This window comes from Rhinopithecus roxellana, chromosome 10 (genome assembly GCF_007565055.1).
Source record: "Rhinopithecus roxellana isolate Shanxi Qingling chromosome 10, ASM756505v1, whole genome shotgun sequence".
NCBI lineage: Eukaryota > Metazoa > Chordata > Mammalia > Primates > Cercopithecidae > Rhinopithecus > Rhinopithecus roxellana.
In genome coordinates, this window is record NC_044558.1 from 138360059 (window position 1) to 138379390 (window position 19332).

A 19332-nucleotide genomic window follows, 5' to 3' on the forward strand; every position below is an offset into this window, starting at 1 on the left:
AACAGGTATTGCAATCCATTGGTGTAACTAATAGGTATCAAAGGTAGGGTCTATAGGATCCCCACTAACGGTGGTAATCTTAACATTCAATAGTCTAACCCAATATTTTAAATTTTCTTATAAAATTTATCACTTTTCACCTAGAAACAATCAAACCCCAAACGGTGCTGCGAGCAAAGCCACACATGTGTTTGAAATGCTTGTTCTTCGGTGCTAAAGAGCACTTGAACATAAATTTAATTTATTTAATAAGGCCATTTTTACTTCTTGCAAAAAAGGGTACGCCCGCCAGCAGTTTTGCCACAAGAGTACACTGAACAAAGGAGATAGGGTCATTTATAACCTGACGCGTCCACCCTACTGCTGTGTCCGGTTTCCATCGGCTGGAACGGGACCTCACATTCTGTATTTGTCCCCATTGGCTAGCAACTTAGAACTTTTTAAAAGAGGCAAAGGTAGAGGAGAACAAAGGAAGGAGGAAGTAACTTGTGGAATGCTGAGAAAGGTGAAAACACTTTTAAATAAGGAAGAGGAACAGGCTATGACCTAATGCTTGCTTGGACCAGTATAAGCGTGCCAGGCCAAATATTTAGTATAAACTGTGGGAGCTGAGAACATAACGGACATTGATTTCTTTATTACGGCTAGCAGATATTTAAGAATGTTAGCACAGGTCTTTGAATAAATTTTGCTTTTAAGAGAAGTTACTATTTATTTCTTTTTTTTTTTTTTTTTTTTTTTTTTGAGACGGAGTCTGGCTCTGTCTCCCAGGCTGGAGTGCAGTGGCCGGATCTCAGCTCACTGCAAGCTCCGCCTCCAGGGTTTACACCATTCTCCTGCCTCAGCCTCCGGAGTAGCTGGGACTACAGGCACCCGCCACCTCGCCCAGCTAGTTTTTTGTATTTTTAGTAGAGACAGGGTTTCACCGTGTTAGCCAGGATGGTCTCGATCTCCTGACCTCGTGATCCGCCCGTCTCGGCCTCCCAAAGTGCTGGGATTACAGGCTTGAGCCACCGCGCCCCGCCGTTACTATTTATTTCTAATTAGACGGGAAGGAAAGTCTTTGAAGAGGAACCTCTACTTTACTTTTTACACATGTACACGCCATTCTTCCAAGAAATCTTAAATCAACCTCAGGAGACGGCGCAACTGCTGTTCTCCACACAACACCCCTTTTCAGCAGGAAGTAGCCAGGAAGAATCATCATCCAGCACCCCCTGACAGCTGTTGGGTTTGCTTCTCTTGATGGGGGGAAAAATGAAGGCGTTACTAAGAAATAATTTTTAGGCAGATAGAAAGGGTAAAAGGAATTCTCAGTAAGCCTTTTTCTTTTAATAAAAGCAACCCCAGACCTTTTCTTTTCTCTTTTCTTTTCTTTTTTTTTCTTTCTTTTCTTTTCTTTTTGAGACGAATCTCACTCCGTCACCCAGGCTAGAGTGCAATGGTGCGATCTGGGCTCACTGTAACCTCTGCCTCTCTGTTTCAAGTGATTCTCCCGTCTCAGCTTCCCGAGTAGCTAGGATTATAGGTGCCCGCCACCAAGCCCGGCTAGGTGGTTTTTTTTTTTGTTTGTTTGTTTTTGTTTTTTTATTTTTGTATTTTTAGTAGAGATGGGGTTTCACCATGTTAGCCAATGCTTTGAACTCCTGACCTCAAGTGATCGGCCCGTCTCGCCCTCCCAAAGTGCTGGGATTACAGGCAAGAGCCACCGCACCAGCCAAATCATTTCTTTTCTAACAGAAAGGCAAATTAAAGGGCCAGGCCGGCAAGCTTTGATATGCAAATGCAGGCCATTAGAAACTGGGTCCACCCAGTATGGTGATTCCTGCCTTCTTCTTGTCACCAGCTATGCCAAGTGTCATGGCCACCTCCGGATAACTCTATGTGTTCAGGACAACATGGCGGCCGCATTTGAATGTTAAAAGGATGAGGTGGGAGGGCCAGGTGTTTCACCGGCTACGTGAACGACGCATCTGGTCAAACCAATCCCCTGGGCCCTGTGCGTATCAGACACCGCCTCCTCCAGCCTCCCATATAACCGATCACTTTTCTGCCCTCCCTCTGTCGCTGTACGAGGGAGCTGTTTTCTTCTTTATTTCTTGCCTATTGAATTATCCGCTCCTTAAAACCACTCTGCGTGTGTCCGTGTCACTTTATGTAAATCAGCATGAGACAAAGGACCCTGATGTTCTTCCAGTCACTGGAGCCGTATCAGGGCCTTTTACTTTGATGGAGAGGCAAAGCTGGTTTAGGGGATAGGGGGCTTAGTCCTTAAGGAACTCGTTTTTGGACTTGCTGAATTTGGGTATTAATAGCTTATAAAACATAAAGCTATCAGAGCCATTATTCTTCCAGGAACTGCAGTTTTTTCACTGGGGTTTTAAGCTCCTCTGGGCAAACTAGGGGCAATGTTGGGCAGGAGGAACTCCCAACTTCCAGCAAGCCTGGGTGGACCATCCCTTCACCAAAAGCAGACTTCCTATCAAAGCTGTGTTGTCCTTTTCATCCTGTCTCCCTGCACACCTCCATCCAAAAATAGAAGTTTGTTACCCTGCGGGTTCACTGAGCCTCCACATAATCACACATGTCAAAATCACGTAACACTGAGGAGGCCTTCTCAAAATATTTTTTAATTATCTACATTTAGTTTTAGTTTTTAAAACGTTAAAAATGCAATTGTACCTTAACTCACCTTGCATCCTGATAGCATTATGAATTTTAGGATAATTTTAGAGAATGGAGATTATTTGTTATTCCCATGATATACTTCCTGTGAAACATAAACATAAGTAGTAAATTTGCATTTAATGATTAATTCCACTACTCCCTTAAAAACATAGTATCTATGTTCATATACATATATTATACACACACGCACACACACATATACATATATATTTTTTGGACGGGGCAGGGGGCTTTTGGGTGATAAGGTGATCTCTGAAGGGCTTTAAGGGGAGGTCTCATCTGATCACATTGGCTTTCTGGTTGTGTCTTGAAGAATGGATCAGAGACTCAGGAGGCTGTGGCTGCAGCAGGGGAGAGGGGAGGAGGGCCCAGGGCTAACAGTTGTGGGGTCCAGTAAAGGGTACAAGTGCAGGCCAACATGGCCATACATCCCACTGCCGAGACCAGCCGCCTCTTGACCTGACACCACCCGTGGAACCAAAAAGGGGACAACATGTCCTTCGTGCCTCCATCTGTGGTAAGTGGGGCCCTCCAGGAGGCAGGACCGCAGGCAGCATTCCCATGACCCGGGTAGAAGGGCAGAGCTGCGCCTGGGGCTCGCGGCTGTCTGCAAGGTCTGGGAGGGAGAAGGGTGCAGACACAGGCCCTATTTCTGACCCCGCAGGGTTGAGAGCGCTGGAACCCGGGGAAGGTCTGATCTACCCGTTGCCTACCCGTAAGGAGCATGAGTGCAAAGGTGTGGGAAACAGCCAGACTGTCCTGAGGCCCTGTGGGGTCGCAAGGCACCAGGACCCCTGGAGATGGCTTAACTGGGTCACAGGGAGAGGGCGAGCTTGGGAAGGGCAGCCTTTAGCCCAGGGATTCTCAGGGAACCGACATGCGTGTCCGAGCCAGGGGCCAGGTCCACCTCTCCTGGTTGGGCAGCTGCCTCCACACCCAGACAGACCCCGTGGGGCACAGCGCCCCGCCGGGCCCCACAGCACCCGGCTTTCCAGCGCCCCTGGAATCCCTGCCCAGCCCACGAGGTACAGATTCTGTCATCCTCACTGAGTCCTCTGGACCTAGACTAGTCCAAGGTCACACAGCCAGACAGCAGAGGAGCTTTTTCTTTCTATATAATACATGGATGTACTTACTAATATATTCACTATGAAACAAAATACTTTTTAAAAGATGCTATAAAAATTAAAAGTTCTTAACATATTTACCTTTAGTTATTAATTATATAAAAATGTCTGCTGTCATTAAAATATTATCCATAATCATATTTTTAGTGACAGCAATGTGGTAGAATTTGCACCTTTTAAAGAAACCTTGGAATTATTCTTTGAGATACATCAATTCAAATGTCTCAAATATCAAACTTTTCATACATCAATTCAAAAGTTCAATTTCCTTTTTTTTTCAAAAGTTTCATTTATTTTGAAGCTTGCTTATAATGGTTGTCAGAGCTGAAAAAGATAACTGGCAAAGGCACGGTGTACATGCTGAACAAAGTGTATTGTTAATAAAAGGAAGAAATCCATATCTTAAGAGAATTGGGGGCCAGGCTTGGTGGCTCGCGCCTGTAATCCCAGCACTTTGGGAGGCCAAGGCAGGTGGATCACCTGAGGTCAGGAGTTCAAGACCAGCCTGGCCAACATGGCAAAACCTTATCTCTACTAAAAATACAAAAAAAAAAAAAAAAAAAAATTAGCCGGGCATGGTGGCGGGTGGCTGTAATCCCCAGCTATTCAGTAGGCTGAGGCAGAGGAATCTCTTGAAACCAGGAGGCAGAGGTTGCAGTGAGCTGAGATTGCACCACTGCACTCCATCCAGGACTACAGAGTGAGACTCAGTCTCGAAAAAATAATAATAACAATTTAATTTAAAACGTTAAAAATAAAAAGAGAATTTGGGGGTTTTAAGACAACTTCTTTTCTGATCCAATTACATCTTCATTGTTTTTAGCTAATAGTGACACGGATTCAGAGATTATTCCAGGCACAGGAGGGTTGATTCTGACATTCTCTTGCTGTTTTCTTGTCTTTGTATAATTACTATTCTCTTCAACCCACCTATTTCTTTGCAGAAATCTTTATTTTAATTTCTGGTATACATGTGCAGGATGTACAGGTTTGTTACATAGGTAAACGTGTGCTGTGATGGTTCTTTGCAGGAAACTTTAAGTCACTCATCCATTTCATGAGGGTTAGTTTAGTTCAAACCAGATAATACATTTTAATGGAACATGAGCAAACTGCAAAACATTGCAATATGAAAGCTAACAAACTAGTCAAGAAGCCACCATCCACACTTTTGCATAATGAAGCCCCTCCTTCCCTCCTTCCCTAACATCTATGTGCCATGACTGCCTGATGTAGGGCACCAGTCACTATCCAGATAAAATTTTTTTAAAGATAGCATAATTGTCCAGTTCTTGTTTCATTGTTAGCCAGTGACTGAAACCGGGTCTGTGGGTCACTGTTTGAAGCATGACATAGAAAGTTCTGAGTGGATAGGTAAGCCTGTTCAAACTGATGAAGGGGATCCAATCTGTGCAAATACCCAGGATTGCTGGGATATGAAAGGAGGTCACCGAGGGTGCATTTGTCTGATGGTCTTGGAGCCTCCTGGGAGAACAAGAATCAGTGAGAGGACTTTGGGACTACCCACCTTGCCCCTGGACCCTAGAATGAAAGGGCTCTACCAGGAGACCATGTGAATATCATGGTGGATGGGGAAGCCAGCCTGTGAAAGCAGATGTGCTATGAAGAACGCTGTGACTTGGAGGGCAGCAAACTGTCAGGGGGCTGACAGCTAGACCCCACATGCTCTAAGTTCTTCAACAGAGGAGGCTAACAGAACAAGACACTTGAGAGTTACAATCACTGAGCCTCAAGACCATCTAGGAAAATGACCACACAGCCCTTAAGGACTGCCAGTGATTCTGTTCACTTCACACAGGGGGTGGTTGTGGCTGCAGCCCACCAGACACATGTCCGAGTGCAGGGGGCCTGACTAAACCAGAGAGGTTTCTGCATCTGGAAAACAAAATGGTTGTTTCTACAAATAGGAGATGGTCCTTGCATGAGGACCTTGTATAAGACCCCTTCACCAAAGCAGCCTCCCTCTACTTCTCTGAACACAACCCCCACCTAGGACAAGCAGGACCCCTCAAGGTGTGTTGCTGGCAGAGCAGAGGCAGGAGGCCCACCTCCTTCCTAGGGCTGCTCAAGGACTTCCCCAGGCTCCACCCTCAGAGGAGCCTGTGCCTTTGTCTGCAGGTATTGTAGACTTTGGAGCAGCTGGATCTGCATTTTGCCAATGACTTCCTCCTGGGAGTCCCAGGTCCTATAAGAGTCCTATTCTTCAATTACAGCAGTGGGAATTCTGACAAGATGAAGACTTCCAAACCCCAAGTTACTGCTAGAAGTAATTGGACGGTTACTGTGTGTCATGCCCTGTCTTAGAAACACTCGGTGTCCATCAGCTCATTCCATCCTTACTGTGTGCATCACTGTGAGCAAGCTGCCTTCACTTTGCAGCTGAAGGCAGTGAGGCTGGGAGACCTTAGAGAACGTCCCTAAGGTCATACAGTAAGTGGCCAAGTTGGGATTCAGACCCAGGTCTATCTACTCACAAGGACCCTGTTTTAAGCACACTACACTCCCAGAAAGAGTAGCTAAGGGAGAAAAAAAAAGCCCTAGAAACAGCCTGAATGTGCATCAGAAGGGAAATGATTAAATTTCTCAATACCCATACTATATAATTGTATGCAGCTATTATAAAGAAGTGAGCTAGTTTTATATATATTAACTTGGAAACTTTCTATGTTGTATGGTTAAGGAGGGAAAAGAACAAAGTTGTGAAAATATGCATCTTACTATTCCATTTGTCTTTTGATAAAAGTTTTACGTGAGTGGACCTGTTTCTAGAAGCATGGAAAACTTATGGAAGCCAATAATTCAACCTCAACATTGCGTACCTCAGGAAGGTGTGGTTGAAGGGGTAAGGCAGTGGCCTTCCAGTTTATCACTTAAAATGTGAGAACAAGAATATTTCATTTTCATAATTTAAAAGAAAAAAGACCCTATTTTTGCGTACTTTGGACACAGTAGGAGGTGAGTAAATGTTTGCTGAATTGAATCAAATTGAATCTGCCAAACCTCCCCATCCACTGGGACACTAGCTGGGCAGGCTGCTCAGAAGCAGGAATGCAGAGCCTGTGCCTCCAAAGACAAAGTATTGCTCTGCCAGAGAGGCTGGGGCATCCCTGGAAAGAAAGAACAGCCTTGCCTACTAGATCCATTTCTACCATCAACCAGGTCTCCATCCTGTATGGGAGATGCTGGAAATAGCTTCACCTTGCTTCTTAACTGACTCATGGACTCATGGACTTTGCATTTCTAGGCAGCAAAATCATATTAGCAGCCCCATAACCCAATTAGGACCATGAACCCAGTCAAAACTTCCCAACACAAAAGGAGACAAGTGACCCTGGTCAGCTGCATTCTGGCCTCCTCTTAGAAAAATCACCGGTGGCATGAAATCTTTATTAACAGAGATCTCCTGCATTCTGACAATAGTAGCTCATTTAAAAACAAAAAAGAAGAAAGCAAATGGTGACCTAGGTTCTGAGAGATTAAACCAGAATTTGGCCGGGCGCGGTGGCTCAAGCCTGTAATCCCAGCACTTTGGGAGGCCGAGACGGGTGGATCACGAGGTCAGGAGATCGAGACCATCCTGGCTAACATGGTGAAACCCCGTCTCTACTAAAAAATACAAAAAAAAAAAACTAGCTGGGCGTGGTGGTGGGCGCCTGTAGTCCCAGCTACTCGGGAGGCTGAGGCAGGAGAATGGCGTTAACCTGGGAGGCGGAGCTTGCAGTGAGCTGAAGTGAGCTGAGATCCGGCCACTGCACTCCAGCCCGGACGGCAGAGCGAGACTCTATCTCAAAAAAAAAAAAAAAAAAAAAAAAAAACCAGAATTTTATCACAGTAGCTCAGCACCTGGCTCACTTGGGGCTGGCTGCTGGACAGTGAAAAGATGGAGAACTTTTGACTTTCTGAGGCATGGACTTGAAAGTCACCCACTTTTCTGTGGCTACTGTATTAAGGCGTTTTAAAAGCAAGTGAGTGCCAAAGATGAAGGTGATGGAGATGTGCAACAAGAAAAGCTGAATCTTTCTCCAGGACTTAGATGAATTCAGTGTGTAATTGGATCCTAACCATCTTCACACGGCCAGGATGGGGAGTGTGACATTTTGACTTATTTTATAAGTAGATAAGCAGAGGCTGAGGCATCCAGTAACCTTCACTCAAAGTCACAGTGCTACTGAGGCCAAACCTTCACCCAACCTCATCACAGGTGTGAACTCTCCATCCTGAACCCATACCATCCTCCCCTAACATCCAAAATCATTCCTCCTAAGGAGGAATAAATTGGATATTGGGGCCTCAGTTTCTTTGCGGATGCAGGGTGTCATCTGGGACCAATCCCCTTCGTTTTCCTGCAGATGAAATATGTCGAGCTTAACTCCCATCCTAGGACTAGGAAAGGACTCACAAGCTTGTGGGGTTAAGAGAAGGTGCAGATCAAAGCATGTGACATTGTCATTTCTACAGCCATATGGCACTTGGCAGGTTTAAAAGCATTTATGCAGGTTAAACTTTATGAACCTCACAACCTATCACCCCTTCCCTTGAGCAGGCAGGACTGGCCTAATTTTTCCTCTTTAATAGCCAAAAGACTCAAACAGCTGGGAACAGGCAGAGTAAAGACAAGAAAGTCTTCTATTCCCCAGTCCAATGCTCTTTCTGTAGTGCTTAAAGAGCAAAGGAAAGCAAACTTCTCCAGAGATGCCTCCACGTCATAACCCTTGCTTGACCTGAGAGTGAAGAATTCCACTGAGCCACAGCAGTCAAGCACCCTGCTGGGAACATTTCCTCCTGAGCTCCCCCAACCAGTCTTGCCTTTTAATCATGGCCTCATGTAAACCCTTGCACCCTGTGGGAGTCTCAGCTGGGATGTGAGTTTTTTAAAAATGGGGCTTCATCCATGTTCACCATCCCCCACAACACACACGTCCCCTGAACACACATCCTGAACAGTGGCTTCTGGGCACCAGTGTCTGGAAACAACCCCTGCCCTCAGATTCACTTTCTGAGAAGCTCCTGTAACTTGTTATATCAACCATCTCCTATTGTGAGAGGGAAAAGACTGAAGAATCTGTAGGGGATCTGGACAGAGTGCCATTTTATGGTATGTGTGTTTAAATAGCTTTTGCTCCCTGATTTTATGTTGCTTACGCTTATGTTGAAATTAGCATGTCTAGGAACTGTCACTCGGTTTTCAGGGTTTACAGTGTTCTTGGCTTGAAGGTGGAGTTTCACCAGGGACCTGTCTCTGTCTGCCTAGGAATTTGTCTGTCTCCTGTTGCTATCACTACCAGCAGTCTTGAAAGCTCTCACTCCCCACAGCCTTACCAATGCTTGGTAATATCTTACCACCCACTGGCTGCTAATCTGATGGGTAGAAAGTGCCATCTTCTTTTGTTTTGTGTGTCTTTGATCACTAGTGAGGTTAAGCATCTCTTTGTACATTAGTTAGCCTCTTGTGAATTCATATCTTGTCTAATCATTTCATGTCTTTTCCTTCTTGATTTGTGGTAGTCCCTGGTATATTCTAGAAATATCCTTGTTAGTTTTAAAAGTTGCATGTATCTTCAAACCTACAATCAATCTGTCATCTTGGTGTATGGTGTCCTTTATTAAACAGGAATTTTTAGTGTGGTCACACGCAACCATTTTGTCCCTTATGATTCATGCTATTTGAATAATGACTAAAAAACCTTTTATACCCCCAAATCACACATGTGCACACACAAGTTCCTTCATTTTTTCAATATCATAAATTTGTCTTTCACATTTAGGTCTACGTTTGGAGATTATGTTTGTATATGGTAGAAGATAGTGATCTGAATAATTTTTCTCCAATAGTAAACCAGTTCTCCAAATATCACCTATATAAGCCATCCTTTCTCCACTGATGAGTGCCACCTGTCTCATATAAAATGACACATAGCCACGAGCTTATTTCTGCACCCTCTGTTCTGTTGCATTGACCTTAGTCATCCTGTACCAGCAGCAGATTCACTGAATTTGTGTGGAGTTTGTAGGATGTCTACAGTAGATGTTAGGGTGAATGTTTTTTCTTTTTTGAAATTTATTATTTCACACACATTTTAGAATCACTTTGTTATGCCAGTGCCAAAATTTTACCTTAATTCTTATTGAATTTTTATTGAGTTTATGGATTAATTTGTGGAGAACTTATATTTTTAGAACTACATTATATACACACTCTACCTCTCTGTTTGAGTCTTATAATCTTTAACAGAGTTTAAAATTTTTGTCCTTAAAGAATTTGCACATTCTTTGTTGGACACTTTCCTAGGTACTTTACAATTTTTTTTCGCCTCTGAAAATAGTATTTTTTTCCTATTCTATATGCTGGTTAGTTTAAAAAAAGATACGATTGATTTTTGTAAGTTGGCTTTGTATCCAATAAATTTGTTGACATCTCATTAGTTCTAGTGGTTTGTCTCTTGATTCTGTTGGATTTCTGTGTCTGCAAATGACTTTTTGTCCCTTTTCTCTCTACCTTTGTTCTTCGTTTTTTTTTTTTTCATGTATTATTGCATTGGCCAGGATCTCTAGTAGTACATTGAAAAGTAATGATGTTTCAGAAGTACTTCATCTTTTTCCAACTCTCAAATTAATTAATATTTTGTCTATTAATATATATATTCACAGTAAAATCTTGGTATATAAACTTCATCAAATTTTACAAAAGCTTTTATTTCCATTTATGGCAACTTACTTTGACAGATTTTACAATTTTGAGTGATCGTTGCATTTCCAGAGTAAATCTGCTTTCCATTATACATTATTATTATTATTTTTTTTTTTTCTGAGACGGAGTCTTGCTCTGCCGCCCAGGCTGGAGTGCAGTGGCTGGTTCTCAGCTCACTGCAAGCTCCGCCTCCCGGGTTTACGCCATTCTCCTGCCTGTACTCGGGACTACAGGCGCCCGCCTCGTCGCCTGGCTAGTTTTTTGTATTTTTTTAGTAGAGACGGGGTTTCACCGTATTAGCCAGGATGGTCTCGATCTCCTGACCTCGTGATCCACCCGTCTTGGCCTCCCAAAGTGCTGGGATTACAGGCTTGAGCCACCGCGCCCGGCCTCCATTATACATTATTAAATACACTTTTGGATTTAGTGAGTTAATATTTAATTAGGAAATCCAAATGAAATAGATTATAATTTTCTTTTATTTTACTGTCCTTATCTGATTTTGGAATCAAGAATATACTAGCATTATAAAAATAAGTCAGACAGAGTTTTCCCTTTTTCTGTTTTCTGAAACAGCTTGTATAAGATAGGGTTTCTTGATTCCTTTAAAGTTTGGTGAAACCAGCCTGTAAAACTGTGTGGATATGGGCCTTTAAAAAAGGGAGGATAGGCCGGGCGCGGTGGCTCAAGCCTGTAATCCCAGCACTTTGGGAGGCCGAGACGGGCGGATCACGAGGTCAGGAGATCGAGATCATCCTGGCTAACATGGTGAAACCCCGTCTCTACTAAAAAAAAAAAAAAATACAAAAAATTAGCCGGGCGAGATGGCGGGCGCCTGTAGTCCCAGCTACTCGGGAGGCTGAGGCGAGAGAATGGCGTAAACCCGGGAGGCGGAGCTTGCAGTGAGCTGAGATCCGGCCACTGCACTCCAGCCTGGGCGACAGAGCGAGACTCCGTCTCAAAAAAAAAAAAAAAAAAAAAAAAAAAAAAAAAAAAAAAAAAAAAAAAAAGGGAGGATAGGGCATGGTTTTGATTACTCTTTAATTCCTTTAGTGGCTATAGTTCTGTTAACATTTTTTTATTTTTGGGTAATATGTTTAGAAATAATAATATATCCAACTCAAAATTTCATCCAACTGAAAATTGTATGTAGGTTTTCAAAATTTTTGCTTTCTAGATCACAGTATTCTTTTGATATTTATCAATTACTTAAGCAAATATTTCCCATTTTGAATTCTTCATTTTGTTTGCATGTCATCTATTCTTGCTCATTTTTGCCAGAGGTTTTTCAGAGAACAAGCTTTTAGTTTTGCTAATTATCTCTGTCATTACTATTCTCTGTTTCATTAATTTATGTCCTCATGTTTATATTTCATTTTATATTATTTGCATCATGTAACTCTGCTGCTCTTTTTCTAAATACCTGAATTGAATGCTTGGCTAGTTTGTTTTCAGCCTTTCTTGTTGGGTAATAAATGTATTATTCTAAGCTATGTCTCTCAAATTTCAACCCATTGTGCTTTCATTATTGTTCATCACTATCTTGTATTTTCCCATGTGTGTGTCTCTTCAAATAGGGATTCTTTTCAGGCAGGTAGGGTTTTTAGAAGCTATTTCTTCATTAGTAATTACTAATTTTATGGCATTACAGTCAGAGAATAAAGTCTCTCCACACACCCCCAACCGTGTTAGTATCCTCTATGGTTATAGTATAAAATTATTATGGCTAGACCTCTACATTCTAAGTTCCTTTAAACATTTTGTTTTCTTCTCTTTCTCCTTCTCCTTCTTCTTCTTTTGAGACAGGGCCTTGCCCTGTCACCCCGGTTATAGTGCAGTGGTGCGATCACAGCTTACCATAGTCTCTTGAATCTTCCCACCCCAGTCTCTCCAGTACCTGGGACTACAGGTGTGTATCACCACACCAAGCTGTCATTTTTATTTTTAGTAGAGATGAGGTCTCCTTATGTCGCCCAGGCTGGCCTCAAACTCCTGGGCTCAAGTGTTCCTCCTGCCTTGGCCTCCCAAAGTGCTGGGATTGCAGGCATGAGACACCACACCCAGCCTTGTTTTCTTCTTGAAACCAGTTTTCTTGTTGAGAAGATGAATATCAGTTTGATTAATGTTCTTTCGTGGGTTGCTTCTTCCATTTGCTGTGACTGCCCAGCCCCACTGCCTTCTAGGTATCAATCACCTGTCCCTTTTTCCTTCACTCCAGTCCAGCCTGGCTTCATCTCAGTCCTTAGACTAACCTCCCTCCTCTGCTGCCACTGGGTGGGGTCTGTAGTTTTCTGCCTTGTGCAAAGCAATAGGTAATGGTCCATCCAGGACAATAGAAGATAATATGACTACCTAGAAAGTACCTCTTTCCCTCAACCTGTGCCCAATCAGTGGCATCTGGCCTACCCACTTTGTACCATTTTCCTTTTCTTCCTCAACTGAGATCTCATTTCCTTTTGTCTCTCCTAAAATTCCTTGGCCTCCCACCAACCTCCCCCTGGTGTCTCCTGTATCTCTAGATTGGTTTTGGCACCAGGGGTCAGGATCTCTGCTGGTTGACCATTTCTTCTGAGAGTATGATAGTTCCTTCCACTTGTTCATTTTATGTTCCTGGTCAGTTTTAGACCATCTCCATGCTTTCTCCACCTCACCTCATATGTCAAGTCCCAAGAGGCTGCATTGGAAAGGAAAAGAAAGAAAGAAGGAAGGAGAGAAAGAAAGAAAGAAAGAAAAGAAAGAAAGAAAGAAAGAAAGAAGAAAGAAAGAAAGAAAGAAAGAAAGAAAGAAAGAAAGAAAGAAAGAAAGAAAGAAAGTACTGAGTACGTTCATTTCTGTGCTATTTCTATCTAGTTCTTTGTTCCTCCTCCCTCTCTCTCTCTCTTTGTCTCTCCATCAATCCCTCCTCCCTCCCGCCTCCAGCCCGCCCTCCCTCCCTCCCCTCCCTCCCTCCCTTCTTTCTTTCTTGTCTTTCTTTCTTCTTTCTTTCTTTCTCTCTCTCTCTCTCTCTCCTCTCCTCCTCCCTCCCTCCCTCCCTCCCTCCCCCCCTCCCTCCCTCCCTCCCTCCCTCCTTCCTCCTCCCGCTTCTTGCTTTCCTTCCTTCCTTCCTTCCTTCCTCTCCTCTCTCCTCTCCTCTCCCTCCTCTCCCTTCCTTCCTTCCTTCCTTCCTTCCTTCCTTCCTTCCTCTCCCCCCCTCCCCTCCTTCCTTCCTTCCTCCCTCCTCTCCCTCCTCTCCCTCTCTCCCTCCTCTCCCCTCCCTCGCCCCGCCCTCCTCTTCTTCCTTCCTTCCTCTTTCTGCCTTCCTTCCTTCCTTCCTCCTTCCATGCTCTTCCTCCCGCCTTTCCTTCCCTGAGCTTCCAGCCTTCACTGAGCTACAGAACAATCCGGATCACATGACCAAGCCATAAAGATGAATGGAAGGCCAGGCGGGCACAGGGTCCTGCGACTATTACCCAGGAGAGCCTTTCTCACCTCTCCCCTTGCAGCTCTCCAGCCCCATCAGCCTCCTGAGCCATCTCCTCCTTCCAGCTCTTCCTGTCTATGACAACCAGATCTCCCTCTCAGGAATCTCAGGTGCTGTACCTTGGGGTTACATGCCTTGTGTGTAATCTCCTCGGCATTCTGTTCTTATTTTTGTCTTTCCCCAAGACAGTTATTTCAAAGTATTTTCATTTTGCACAAACAAGATGGTAAGTTCTTTGAGAGCCTATCTTACCCTGTAGTCAGCCAACATACTGGATAGCAGAATCACAGTCCTGGCTTCATCTCCACAGGCTGGAGTGCAGGTCAAACTTGCTTCCTGCAAGACAGAAAGTGAAACCAAATGAAAGCCAGGAGCTCCATCTGGTAGCGAGACCTAGCCCTATCCCTGCCACCAGCATCGACTGGGCCACGCCTGGCCTCTGCTCAAATCATCCTGTAAGCTGGGCCTTTCACTTCAACCTGGGCCTTCTCTGAGACCTTTAAGATCCCATGTCCCCTTACGACCACTTCTAAGGGTACCTGGGGGCACTTGCCCCACAGGCTGCGAAAGAAGCTTCAGCACTCTTGAAGCTCTGCAGTTTATTCCAAACTCCTCTGTCTGTAAGCAAAAATTCCTACTCTTTTAATGCCCTCACTACCTGTCAAGAGCATTCTCCACCCCTCCTTGTTGCTGCCAGCCTGCAACCTACTTACTGGTAACCTTCAGTCTCTCTTGGTTCCTCTCCAAGTATGTAAATATGCTCAAGCCTCAGCCAGCTCCCCTGATGCCTCCCATGTCTCACTTTCTCTAAAGAGACAAGCTTCTTCAAAGAGCAGACTGTCAACTTCACCATTCACTCATCTCCCACTCACTTTACAACCCTTGGCTCAGACTCTCCAGGGAAATAGTTTGGGCCAATGTCTCTGGAAGTGACCTTCTACTTTGATAATTTAACTGACATTTTTTCAGCCCTTATCTTGTATGACTGCAGTACATCTCTCTCCATCTCTCTCTTTCCTGTTTTTCCTTTTTTGGAGACAAGGTCTCACTCTGTTGCTCAAGCTGGAGGACAGTGGTGCAATCACAAGTCACTGCAGCCCTGGCCTCTCTGGCTCAAGTGATCCTCCTGCCTCAGCCTCCCAAGTAGCTAGTACTATAGGAAAGCACTGTCACACCTGGCTAAATTTTTGTTTTTTGTAGACATGGGATCTCTCTCTGTTGTACAGGCTGGTCTTGAACTCCTGGGCTCAAGTGATCCTTCTGCCTCCTGCTCCATCTTTCCTTGATCTCTGGGATGCCATTCTCTGGTGGCTTTTAAGCCTCCCCAGGCCCCTCCCTCCATTAATCCTGAATAGGAGTGTCCCCAAGTCCAAAACTTGGCCTTGCCCCCTCTGACTCCTTGACCCCGACTTCCCAAGCTCCCCATCACGGTGAATGACATCACTGGCCTCCCATATTTGGAGGCCTCTGCCTTCTGGAGGTCTTTCTGAGTCTGCTCTACCTTAAGCCCCACATTCAAGTGGTCCCCAAGTGCTAGCGACTCCAGCTTGGTGCCCTCTCTGCTACTGGGCTCTCTCTCTGTGCCCACTGTCACTGCTTCGGATCAGGCCCTTACCCTGGTCAAGCAGAACCACTGATGTCACTTCCCAATTGGTCTGTCTTGCCTCCTCCCAACCCATTCTCTGAAATGCAAACAAAAGGGTATTTCTAAAAATCTCTGCCACTCTGTTTGAGGTTACCCATTGACTTCAAAATCAAGTCTAAATTCCCTAGCATGTCACAGAAGACCCTGAAGGATCCAGACACTCCTTATCTCTAAAGCCACAAGTCTCTCTGGCTAACTCATCTCATCTCTCCAGAGTCAGACAGCCCCACCTTCAGGGCACCCACCCTGCACTGCCCCAGCTTCTGGCTAAGAGTTCCTCCCTTATGCTCCATGAGGCCCCCTGGGCTCACTGATCTCTACTCCTGCTGATGCTGTATTAGATCGCCCCTCACTAGGCCACTAGGCTATAAACTCCTTGTCTTTTGCTTCTGTGTTTCCAGGAACCATCATAGTGCCTGGGCCTTAGCAATTGCTCCAGAAATGTTGGATGGATGGATGGATGGATGGATGGATGGATGGATGGATGGATGGATGTTCTACTCTGTGGGTCTCAAGCCCTGCCTCAAGTATATTATGGTTAGTTCTTGGAGTCAAACTAAAAAGGTTTAGATGATATCAAATAGAGCAATTAAGTGGCCCGAAACTATGTCACTTGACAAGTTTAAAAGGGGTAGAGAATAGGGTAAGGGAAAATGACCTAATATTTATTGGATAGCTACTTATGACATCTTATTACGCATTTTTAAAGATGTTATCTCAGTCAATCACCGTAAGAATACCCTGATCAATATTATCTTCATTTTATAGATCTGGAAATAAGGCATGAAAACACAAACTTGGCTGAAGTAATGCAGCTAAGTAGCAAAGCCCAAATTTAAGCACAGGTCCCTGTCTTGTTCCAAAACCCATGCTCTTTCCACTACCTTATGCCAAAGTTCTGCTCAGGCAACCATGAAGTTTGACAGACAGGGGGAGGAGGCAAAGGGACCAGTGACAAGACTACTGGGATGTCCTAGTAAGAGTTTGAAATCTCAACAGGACAATGGCAGTGAGACTCTGAGACAGACAGAGTTTATGGGCTCCTATAAGGCAGCATTACCCAGGTCAGTGTCCAGTTAGATGTGAAGGTGAGAGAAGGAAGGGTGAGAGTGAATTTGGGGGCAACTGGACAGATGAAGGGGTCATTTCAGAGAGATTTGTTTTCCATGCACTCTGCAGGGACGTTATAGGGAGTCAGATTTCTGCTCTCTACAAGAAGGACTTTCTGGTCAGAATAAAAGGGGATGCCTGCAGAAGTAGAGGGAGACAGCACCAACTCATCACACCTCGGCTGGGACAGTGGACAGTAGGTTGTAGGCTTCCAGAAGGTAAGTGATAGAGCAGCTAGGCCTTCACAGGCATGGCCTTCAAGCCTGTGGCTCTGATTCACTCAAATAGTATTGAATGAGTAGCAAAAGCAATGCTTTTTCTTTAGCTTTTTCTCAAGGTGACAAGAATGGGATTTTTAAAGAGTGGTTTGAGAGGATGGATTTAAAAGTTGAACTTTTAAAAAGATTTACCAGGCTGGGCCTGGTGGCTCATGCCTGTAATCCCAGCACTCTGGGAGGCTGAGGCAGGTGGATCACTTGAGGTCAGGAATTCAAGACCAGCCTGGCAAACATGGTGAAACCCTGTCTCTACTAAAAATACAAAAATTAGCTGGGCATGGTGGCAGGCGTCTCTAATACAGCTACTTGGGAGGCTGAGGCAGTAGAATCGCATGAACCTGGGAGGCAGAAGTTGCAGTAAGCCAAGATCGCATCACTGCACTCCAGCCTGGTTGACAGAGTGAGATCCTGCCACCAAAAAAAAAAAGAAAGAAAGAAAGAAAAGAAAAGAAAAAAGAAAAAGAAAAAAAAGAAAAAGATTTACCAAATAGGTAAATCTGCCATGGCTTTGCTCCCCTTCACAGCCATTGTTCATTTGGTACTAACACCAGCTTTTAGCTTAGAAGGAAACACATGACTTTCATATTAACTTCCTTTAAATTCAATAGTACTCAGTGTATAATCAAATAAACTTATTTGGTTAAAATGGAATGTTTTTGGTACAGATTTTTTTTAAGCAATCAAATTTCCCCTTTACACTGCTTTAAAACTTTGATGGTCTGATGTCTGGGATCCACAGTCTGAGTGTCCCCAGGGCCCCTCATCAGTTTGGTCTTAGGAAATAGCAAGTGGCCAGTTTCCAGTTCAGACAACCGGGGAGCTCTACCCCAGCTTTCCTTGTTTATTACCAAGATCAGCCCTTGCAGTTCCAGAGAGGCACTTTCCCTGAAACAGTGGGACATTTATCCAGTGGCCTGTGTGTGGCCGCAGCTTTTGCCAGCTGAAATGGTTGATAAAAGAGAGAATGGCAGTGGCTGGGACCCCAAAGCCATAGCCCAGACACCTAAGAGGCTTGTGGGAAATACAGAAGCACCAAAGAAAAGCTAGACTTAGAAACGAGCTTGGGGATCATTTCACAGGTGAGGAAACTGAGGTCCAAAGAGCTGAAGGAAATGTGGGCTGCTGGGCTGCTCCGTACCTCCAGGTGAACGTGCGCCCCTTCCAAAGCCCCAGATCAGAGTCCTCTCCCCACAGCCCCAACCCACTCACGGCCCCCAGCAACTGGGCTTCGTGTGGGCTGCCCTGGGAAAAGCACTGAGGAGGGAGGTCATGCATCCCTGAGCTGGAGCCGACCCCAATGGCAGGCCGGCAGTGTGGCTGTGTGTTTTTTTCCCTGCAGAGGCACACAGGGACCTTGCAGCCCCACCTCAGCAGCCGCCTTGACCTCCATCTCCTTGGTCATTGCACTGAGTTATTCATGAGGTTAATGATTCTGCTTTCATATAAGTCAGCCTGACAACCTGCTCTTTGAAACATTAAAAGAAAACAAACAAACAAAAAACGCTGTAATTAAATAACTGTGTCTTGGCCGGGCGCGGTGGCTCAAGCCTGTAATCCCAGCACTTTGGGAGGCCGAGACGGGCGGATCACGAGGTCAGGAGATCGAGACCATCCTGGCTAACACGGTGAAACCCCGTCTCTACTAAAAAATACAAAAATCTAGCCGGGCGAGGTGGCGGGCGCCTGTAGTCCCAGCTACTCCAGAGGCTGAGGCAGGAGAATGGCATAAACCCGGGAGGTGGAGCTTGCAGTGAGCTGAGATCCGGCCACTGCACTCCAGCCCGGGCGACAGAGCGAGACTCCGTCTCAAAAAAAAAAAAAAAAAAAAAAAAAAAAAAAAAAAAAAAAAAAATAACTGTGTCTTCAAGGTGCCTCTTTCCCAGAGATAGCAGTTAAGCCGGAGGGGAGCCAGGATGAAAGCTCAAACGCAAGTCCTTTTTGTCCCCAGGGGCACATTTCAGGCTCTTGTGCCTCAATGTTTTCCAAAGAGGCCAAAACAACAGAATCTGGGCAGTGGGGTAGGAAAACTCCATATCTTTTATATCCAGCCCAGACCAGTTAACGTGACAAATCAGCGGGAGGCTGGCCTCCTGCGGGCCCTGGCGCCTGCTTCCTGAGGACTAGGGATCTAAGCAAACAGAGGTGAGCTCATGGATCCTCCCTAGCAGGGCAGGGAGGGCTGGAGATCACGTTAATCTGCTGCTGCCGCTGCTGCTGCAGCCAAGTGAGGCCCAAACTCAGCTTGGAAGGTGTCCACTCCTAGAGGGAAGCCTGGGCCATGACTAGCAGGAGTGTCTTTCTGTCCTTCCTGACCA